Source organism: Passer domesticus, chromosome 1, assembly GCF_036417665.1.
Source record: "Passer domesticus isolate bPasDom1 chromosome 1, bPasDom1.hap1, whole genome shotgun sequence".
Lineage (NCBI taxonomy): Eukaryota > Metazoa > Chordata > Aves > Passeriformes > Passeridae > Passer > Passer domesticus.
In genome coordinates this window covers 107,183,802-107,193,427 of record NC_087474.1, presented here as the reverse complement: position 1 = coordinate 107,193,427, position 9,626 = coordinate 107,183,802, and the positions used below count along the sequence as shown (strand labels likewise).

General features: G+C 41.7%; 1 protein-coding gene and 1 long non-coding RNA gene across 2 annotated transcripts in view; one reads left to right on the top strand and one right to left on the bottom strand.

Moving 5' to 3' along the window:
* Window positions 1–411: 411 nt before the first annotated feature.
* LOC135308070 (uncharacterized) lies at window positions 412–4,661 on the bottom strand. Its single transcript, XR_010368611.1, has 2 exons — window positions 3,969–4,661; window positions 412–3,215 (listed from the first exon to the last, which is right to left on the bottom strand). It is a non-coding gene; the product is annotated as an uncharacterized LOC135308070 (long non-coding RNA).
* LOC135308064 (cadherin-7) overlaps window positions 3,304–9,626 on the top strand; it is an 83,661-nt gene continuing 77,338 nt past the window's right edge. The window contains exon 1 of the mRNA XM_064432795.1: window positions 3,304–4,000. The gene's annotated coding sequence lies outside the window, so the exon portion shown is untranslated. The remainder of the gene's footprint in view (window positions 4,001–9,626) is intronic.

The window sequence follows — 9,626 nt, the reverse complement described above, 5'->3', positions numbered from 1 at the left end:
AAATATATAGACACTTGTAAGTATTATTTCTGGACAGCTGAAGTGGTTAGCTAAGAGAAACGTACAAACCCATTGGTACCTGTACAGGGAAACCATGTGTTAACAGTGTTAAGAAATGCTTTCCTTTAAAAAATACTAAATTGCAAGCTCTCCTGCTTGCTTTATGAAAGACCAATACCCACATAATTTTTTTTTGAAAAGTTAATATTTTGCATCTTAACGTACTACATTGACATATTGCAGGAACTCCACAAGCTATTTCTGAGCACATAATGGAACTTGCTTTTTCCCACACAGTGAATTACCAGGACCCAGGTAGCAGTTACCTGACACTGCTCTTTTTCAGAATGTGTATAATGAGTGCACAGATAGAAATGTTTATATAGAAAGACAGAGGCTCAGGGGACTGAATACAAACATTAAACAAATTTATTCTGTGTTTCTGGTCAAAATCCTTCATAAGCAGTGGCCACCAAAACTCTCACTGTCTAAGAAGCATTTAAGAGCATGTTTCAGGAGATGCAGTTTCATATTTAGTGGTCCTAAATCTATGGATCCACTCTACAAAGCAGCAATGTGACTTGTAATGTGAAGATGCATCCTTGATAGTTCCAGAAGTGAAAAGATGGGAAAGGTGCCAGTACCAATGTGTTTTGATGCCTGCAGTTACTCTTTACAGCACCTACCTAAGACACAGTCCAGCATGGTCCAAGGTTTGTTCATACAAACTGTAGACTTTCCTCTGGAAGTGCTACACCTGTACCTCTCAGGATGGGTAAATGCACTCTACAACATATTAGAAAGAAGTACAACAGCTCTGTAGGTGTGGATTCCTGCCAAAATGATCCAGTCAATGCTTTGGAATGGACTGACTCATTGGCAAAAACCCACAATCAAGACAGTCAAGAACAAATTGTATTAAAAACCATACATTTGCTTATGTTACTAAAAATGGTAGATTGCCAAAAGTGACTAAGAATAATTGCTTCTTTATATTTTATTCTGCCTGTGCAATGAAATTAAATTGGTCTGCTTAGTCACATATTTTGCTTGGAGTCACTGTTTTACTCCCATGAAAGTCAAAGGGTTTCATACATTTTATTTTGATATGACAACATAAGCATTTAGAAAAATAATAAGGCAAAAATATCTATCCTATTTTCAACAGAGTAAAAATAAGTTCAAATGTTTTCACTGACACAAAGCTTAATGAGAGGTTTTGCTTGAGGGACTAGATTTTTGGAACATAAAACACATCCTTGAGAGAGGTCTGTTAGAAAGAAAGTCATGAAATACTCCGTGAAGCTACACATGAAAGCTTTTTAATTGGGTGATAATTGACTATTCTATTTTTCCATTAGTAATATCTGGATCAGAATCAAAATTAATAAGAAAGAGTCCTTCCTTTATAATGATTTCAAGTGACTGTAAAACTACTTAGTCCCTATTTTGAACCTGAAGAGCAAATAAAAAGTTTGAGGATATTTGCTGAAGTTTATGAAGCTCATGACCTCTTGTAGATTCTTTGTTTATATCATACTATTTGCAAACAAAGATTTTTTCTCTGTTTTTGACTGTTGTTTTCATCATTGAAGTCATAGCTACTGAATTAAATGGTAAAAAAGATAAATTTTCATGGTTACATCTCTGAGTGAGTTTGAAAGAAGATAAAGGAGAGGTATTTATGATATTTCATGATTAAAAAGAAAGGTAATCTGTCCTTGAACCTTGTCCTCTAAGGATCAGTGCAGAGAGTCTTATTTTGATTAACTTGTAAAAGATGAATTAGGGATTGGGGGAAGGAGAACAAAGGAAAGGCGAATCCTTAATTACAATCTTAAGCAACTGTGTGCAATCATGTTTCAGGATTTTCTTGCCTGAATACATCTTATTAAGTTGGAACCATGCACTCAGACACTCCACAACTTGGAGAATGTAGATTGCTTCTAGTTGCTCTCTTTAAACGACTACTTCAGTTCACAAATGCCATGTTGAATTGCTTCCCTCTGATTAGAAGGGTGACATTGGAAATCACATCTGAAAGTGCAGCTTAAAGACAAGAAACACATAGCAGTTACATATTATATTCACTGAAATAGTTATGCATGATGCATTTGTGTATTCAAAGATTATAAACCAATTCAGAAATTAAAATTATTTTTAAAAAAACTTTGCAATCAAAATCAATTGTTTTGTTGCTGTTTTTTTCTTATTCAAGTGACTTTATTCGCACATTACTTTATTAGTGTTGACAGCACACTTCATAGTATAATGTATAGTAGTAATGAAAAGTAATTATATATTCACATTATTAGTTTGTTTATATCATGTTGAAAATGCTTTTTCTGGTAAATATGAATCAAAAGACATTGGCCAAGGTGCATCTCTTACAGTTGCCCTTGATACAGTCCATTGTTCTAAAAACAGTATGTGTTAAAAATATTTTTGTCCGTGAAAAATGTCAGTTCAGCAGCTCTGCCAACATTTGGAACCTTAGCTTTTTTTTTGTTTTTTTTTTTTTTTTTTTTTTGTCAGGAGGCGTGCTGACTCCTGGCTGATCACGTTTCAGTTGTAGATCTGTTTGGTTCTGCAGACCCAAACGGCTTCAGCAGTGCTGAAAGGAGGCAGAAAGTTTGTGCTGCCGCTGACCACGTCCAAACAAAGCAGGTACTCCTTTCCCAGATCGGCTGCCCCGAACAGCTCCGGGGTTGCGGGGCTCTGGTGGGTGCTGCCGGGCACCAGCCCCAGCATGACACTGAGCCTTCTCCTGCTGCCGGCGCGCACACTCCGCTCTCTCCACCTTTTATTCTGGGAAAGCGCCCGGTTTAGTTATTCAGCGTATTTTTTTACTTTTTAAAATCCTCCTCTCCCTGCTCACCAGCACCCTGCGGTATAAACAGTAGCCGGGGAGGCGTGACAGCAGCTCTAGGGAGACAGAGGGCAGCAGGGCTGCGAGGTTTTAAGTCCCCCGAGGAGGTCGGTGGTGGCTCCGTGCTCTGCCCGGGGACCAGGAGAGGGGACCCCGGCCCGGCCCCGCGGCTGCCCCACGCCAGGCAGGAGGACGGGCCAGGGCAGGGAGCGTGGGTTTCACAAAGTGGCAGGCTGGGCAGGCTGAAAGGGCAAAGCTTTAAAGCGGGGACTCCGCAAGTTCGGTTTAGTTTTGCGACTTTGTCTTCACGCCTCGGAAGCTCAGTCGAAGCTTGTAGGACAAATTGCTTGGTGGGTTGTGGGGGGGAGAAGTAAAAAAAAAAAGAAAAAAAAAAAAGAAAAAAAATTAAAAAAATCTTGAAGTCTCTCCTTCAACTCCACGTTTCAAATGCAAATAGGGAGAAAGATTGTTTCCCGCCCCACCCCCTAGCCCGGCTCCTGATTTTTATCCAAAGGACTCCATCTGTATATCCTGTCAAGGAGGAGGAGGAGAAGAAGCGGGGGGGGGGGGGGGGGGGGAGGTAGTGGGGCCGGGCAGGCTGCTTGCTCCCTGGATCCCGCTTCAATAGCCACCACTGGTCTTCGGAAGGTACAAAGAGTCCCTGTGCCGCCTCCGCGCGCCCTCGGACGGAGCTGGCAGCCGGCTCCAGCCACCCAGCCGTGATATCCCCTGCCCAGAGCAGCATCCCCACCTCCTCTGCTTTCTCCCTCCCTCCCCGCTCCTTCCCTCCCTCCTCTTCCTCCTCCTCCCGCAGCCACGATCCGCACCCAGTCGGAGCTGGGCTTGGCACCGGCACCCACTTCTCCCATCGTGTGCCCAGCGGCTGCCTGTGCAGTGCCGCGCCGTGCCGTGGAGGAGGAGGAGCGGAGCAGCGGCAGCGCTCCCATCTCCGCGGGTGCGGGCGAGTGCGCGGGCGGGCGCGCAGCCCCCATGCCCGGTGGGCGCCCCGCCGCCCGCTGCCCGCCCCCCCCCGCTCGGGAGCATCCCGCCAGCACTTCGCCGCGGAGGCGCCGTCAGCCCTTGGAATTAAAATACTCACCACGCTGGGCAGCCGAGGGGAAGGGGGAGCAGGTAAGTGCTGGTTGCACCTGTGCCTTTCCTTGCCTTCCTTCCCCTTTCCCTTCCCCTCCCGTGTAGGCAGAGGGCGGTCGGAGCAGTTGCAGGAGCGGGCTGCGTGCTGTTCCTCCGCACCCGCTCGCCCCGGAGCGGCTCCTGCCTGGAGCGGAGCCGCGGCTCTGCGGAGCCGCCGGGGGCGGCGCGGCCGCGGCCGTAAGTTTGGCGTTCTGCGGGCTGGGGGCGGCCCGGCCAGCGCGGCTGGGACCGGCCGCGGGAGCAGCCAACACCAGGTGTGGTGGGGAAACCGTGGAAAGTGAGAGCACTGGGACTGTAGGCGCGTGTGCACCTTCTGAGAAATAAGAGAACAATAGCATCACTCTTGACTCTTTGGAGAAGTCTCACAGACAAGCGGGGAAGTGGGGTGGGGGAAGGGAGGACCACAGACTTCTGCAAAATATAGGCAGCCCAAAGTCCTGACTGTCTCAGTCCTTTCTGCCAAGCCAAAGCGGCTGTCTTGCTTGGGCTCGAAGTCTGGCAGTGATGCTACAGCGCAAAATATTATAGAGACAATGACATTTCCTGAGTTATTTCCCAGAGCTTTTGTCCTTCTATGTCAAGGGTGTTCTAGAGTTTGCAAATGTTGAAATTATGGGAGCTGTTTCTTTGATTAGTATTCAGCTGGTAAGGCTAGCTCTGCAGTGCTTAGCTGATGCTGACCCTTCCCCCTCCACCCTGTCCCCCAATCAATCCACATATCCACACACGGGCATGTCCTGCTTTCCTACAATAGGCTGTGTACAACAGTAGCAAGAGGTTTGTCATCAGACTTCTAGTTGCTAATGGAGGCAAAAATAACCCTTTTTGAGATACAGTTTAGCCTTTATACTGCTTTCAAAAGGTGAAGTAGTTCAGGTGAGCCAAGAGTCTACAAACGATGCCTTCCCTGGGATGTGGGAAAAGATGGGAGATGGATAATTGTTATGTGCTCTGATTCTGGGAACTGAAATGCTGATACTTTAATCTTTTCCCCTTGCAAGGATAAAATCTTATGTTCTGATAGATAACTTGTTCAAGCCAAACCAGAGACTTGAAAGGGCAGAGTATACTTCATAGTCTCTCTAACAAGACATACTGACTGACTTGCAATTTTTCAGCTAAAACATAGGTGATTGTGCAGCTTTGCAGAAAATAAATTGCTTTTCCAGGACAAATAAATAAATACATAAAAGAACAAAACTCTTGAGTATGCCAGTTTCTGAGACAGCCTCTCTTTGGCATTGATGTGTGGCTTCACTTTCCTATCTTTATTATATCTACTAATTGTTTCTGTGTTGCATTATTTGAGTTTGCAGGGAATTGTTACTGGTGAAATCTAGGTACTTTGTTTCTGAGAAAGGTGGGTCTACATAACCCCATGTGCAGTGCTGTTCAGATGGGCAGTAGCATGAAAGTTGCATAACTAAATTAAGTTGCTTACCATGTAGCTTCTGAAGGTACAACAGGTCAACAGATAAAGAACAGTTATAAAGTGATGCTGATTTTTTTTTTCTCAGCAATATTCTAACAGTTTTAACAATGCGGAAGTGAAGTGAGGGTATTTGAAAATGGTGCGATTGTGCCTCATTAGAGCTAGTTCAGTGTAACGGGTGTGTTACCATCTTTGGAGGAAAAAAAGAACACAAAACCCACTTAACAAACCCAAAAGAACTATCCAGGGACCAAATGTGCTATTATTTTTAAGTCCTTTTACACAATTTCATAGCTTTTCAGTCTGCAGTTACCAGGGGATCAAACCTAGACATCTAGACACACATTTATTTCAGGGTCATGAAAAAAGGTTAAGTAAAATTCAAAAAACAATTGCAGTAAAATCCACAGTAAGGGAGGGCCTAGCTCTGACAGCTTCTAATATTAAGTATGTGTAACATCTAGGGTTTGAATACTCCATGAAGGTTTAAAACTACCAGGAATATTAGGAATATATCAAAGGTAATAATCTGAGCTACCACTGCATGTTAGGAATGTGTGTCAGTTAATGTGAGTGAAAATATAAACATCGGTAATATACCCTATTTTCTTGCAAAAAGCCATTAAAGATTGCAGTTTTAATCAAGGAACATTTCAGTCTTATAATGGGTGACTTTACTGTAATTAAAGGCTGATGTGGGTCATTAGAAGAGTGTTAAAAGTCAGATGACAGCCTCACAACTCTCCTAAGTCTACTTTCATTGATTTAATAACAAGGCACTATTGATTATTTGCTATTGATTTAGCAGCAAAATATTCTTATTTTTTCATGTAAAAAAGTAATTGTAAAGCATTTGTACAGCAGCAGATTAACTGTGAATTTTCTGATGAGAAGAATGGATACAATATCCACATAGATTTTCGCCTATCCTTTTCACATACGACTGTGTGTACGTACATGTTTCCACATTTTTCTATGTTTCTTCAGCAGTCAGAGACTTGACTGAAGAAAATCATTACTAATGCAAGACCTTATATTGTTATACTCTAACTTAAATTCCTACTTTGCTATAAACCTGGCTAAGCCTTTTCTCAAAGGGATTCAACTCACAAATTGACTCCAATGTGTGATGAAAATAGAAAATATTTTAAACTTCATGTGGTTTACAGATGAATATACTGCTTGGGAGTCAGTCCTAGTGATGTCTAGTAAGTTTTTGTGTGTGTTCTCAGTCTATTGACTTCAGTATCTGATGTGTTCAGCAATTCTTCAATGAAGGCCTTTCTTGAGCCATTCCTTTTCCTTTAGTTTATCGCTTTTTCCTTTCGATTATCACTTTTTTTTTCAGGTACGTTTTCATGCTACTACTGGGTATTGTTTTCTTGTGGCAATAAAAATCATTAAATTCTATCTGAGGAAGGGTGCATAAAATAGATGGTTACTTCAGTTCTTCCTGTCAAACCAGGCTTAACTCTAAGCAGTAATGCAGGAGTGCCTCCTCTGGGAATTCAGCAGTTCTGCAAGAAAGTCATCCCTAGGCATTATGTGGCGTTCTTCAGCTGAAATGAGACTGCAAAAACTGAGCTTGTAGAAAAATAAATTTAAATATTTGCCTTGATTGGTCCCAGATCCACAAATACTGCTGGTGTTTCTTTTCAATAACTGATCAAATTACCATAATCTTTCTCAGCTATTTAGATCTTTCAAATGCACCATGGCAAGGTGAAAAACCAATAAAACACTTTCACATGGAGAAAATGATATTAGAAAAAAAAATAAATCTTTCTTCTGATAATTTTGCATGGGGAAGAAAACAAACTTACCAAGAACCCAAACAATTTAACACTCTAGACACGTGCAATCTTATGATCAACTGCAGAGCAGTATAAAAGACCAAAAGCTGTTATCTGGTTTTCTTTATACATTTTTTAAAGCCATATAATTTATTGCAGAGTGCCTAGTGTTTTTCTGTTGTCTCATCAGGTCCTTTCACCTGAGTCAGAGGGTATTGGAGCCAGTTTAGTGTAACAGTGCCATATGTTTGGAGCAGTGATAGTTTTTTGCTTGATAACCAGATGCAGACTGCAGGATGTGCACTACATTTACAGATCTCCCATGTGAATATTTAGGCCAGTTAGCGGCAGGAGGTTGTGGTCTGTAGTTGTAATGTCATCTGGCACAGGGAGTTAATAGGTTTCATGGTACTGCCTTGACTTGCAGAGCTTCATTTCGTCACAAGGTCCCCACCTCACTTGCTCCAAGGCACCTTCCTTTTCTTTTTTTCTTTCTCTGAAAAAAGTGATAACCAGACATTGCAATTGACACCATAATTAGACATGTTATCTTCTTAAAACCTTTTTGTCTCAAGGATCACATTCCTGTTCATGTGCCTGTGAAGGAGTCTTCTGTAATATTTAGGATGTGTGACATGGAGGAGCTGCAGGCTTTTAACAAAGGGGAATTTTCTCTGCCACTAAATGTAACACCCTGTCCAATGGGCATTGTAAAATTGAATGTCAAAGCATAAATATTTCAGTGAGGGCAGTCCTGCTGTCAGGGGGCTCACCTGCTGGTTCTACTTTGTTTAAGGGATCATAGTTCAAGATCCAGTGGCAACAGTCACCCTTGGAATTATTTCACACCCTGGCTCTGATTTTACTGAATGACTAAAGTAGAGAAAAAACCAAAAAAATCCCCATGGGATAACTGCATTGTTGATCAAGGTAATGCAGGATTTACTAGCAGGTGGTGGCTGCTCAGACAGTGGGGTCCATATTTGCGCAGTAAATTTTGCAATGGTATAAAAAAATTGAAGAAATTTGATGAAAGGAAAATAATGGGGCAGGGGGGAGGATGAGGGAAGAGAAGGCAATAAAATAGGAGTGGTAAACTCTTCAGTTACAACTTCAGTGAGTGGCTGACAGTGAGATTTCAAACTAAAGTAATGCAATCCAGACTGGGAGAGTTTAGTAATGGAAAAGGGTTTGGATTTCCACTTCTTCCTGAAGCATTTTACACATTAGAAACACTTCAGGACAAAATATACTGAAGGACAAAATCCTCTGTTGGGTTGAAGAGGTTGACAGGAAAATGATATGGTTCATAGATTAAGCTGGCACTGTGACACTGGTAGCAATGTGTGAGCAGAAGTCTGCAGGAATTTGCATTTTGGCTGCAAAGGTTAGGTGGTGCAAAGATGATCTCAAGAGCATTTAGCAAATTGCCCTACAGGGCTGGGGAAATCTCAGATGTGGGGAAGGAGGGCTTCCAAGATGATATCTCTGAGACTGAAAACTTGTCCTTATCTACTGGTGCTCATTGTGACACGCAAACAACGAACACTAGACTTGATGAGTTGTTTTAGAAATTTCGAAGTGAAGGAAAATATTCAGAGAGATTTTCAGTGGGTGTAAATTACTCTTAATTGCTTGCAGTGAAGGGGACTATTCCTTTAAGTTGAGGATCTTATTCATGATCTGAATGTTTTCAACAAATCAAGATTGCCCCTTGGAGACAGTGCATAATAGTGTCTTTTTGACATTAGCAGATTGTTTTGGCAAAGTAGAGTAGTAACATTTTTCATATTAGCAGTGTATACCAGTACACTGTGGCTTAAATACAGTTTAATTTTTGTACAGCAGATGGGAAAAAATGTAAGGTTTATGATGTATATTGAATGAAAAAGTTATTAATTTTTTCAAAAGTGTATTCTTCAGTCTGATGTTTTGTATATCAGCCAGCTATTTAAGAACACAAACATGAGCATTTGAATATCTTGTGGATATTTTTTATGTTTAGTTTTTTGGGTTTTGTGGGGGTTTTTTTGATTCTTACAGCTGTTCAGTTGGACACCATGTTACTGCTTAGTTGAGACATGCTACCTGCACTGTCCAGATCACATAACATACTCTCCAAATTACACGCCAGTTCTATTATTTTCTGGTTTTTATATTTGTGATTGCCAGGACTACATGTAAAGCAAATAGGGAAAACAAGCTTAGATGTAAAGCAAATAGGGAAAACAAGATTAGATGTGAAAGCTAGAGCTTAATGCTTTAAGTACACTAGCAGACAATTTTATTTTTAAAGGCCTAAGTTACTTTTTAGGTTTGAAAAGTGTGAATGAGGAGACACAATTTGATTTACCCATATTTGGGGAGGGGAATAGCATTT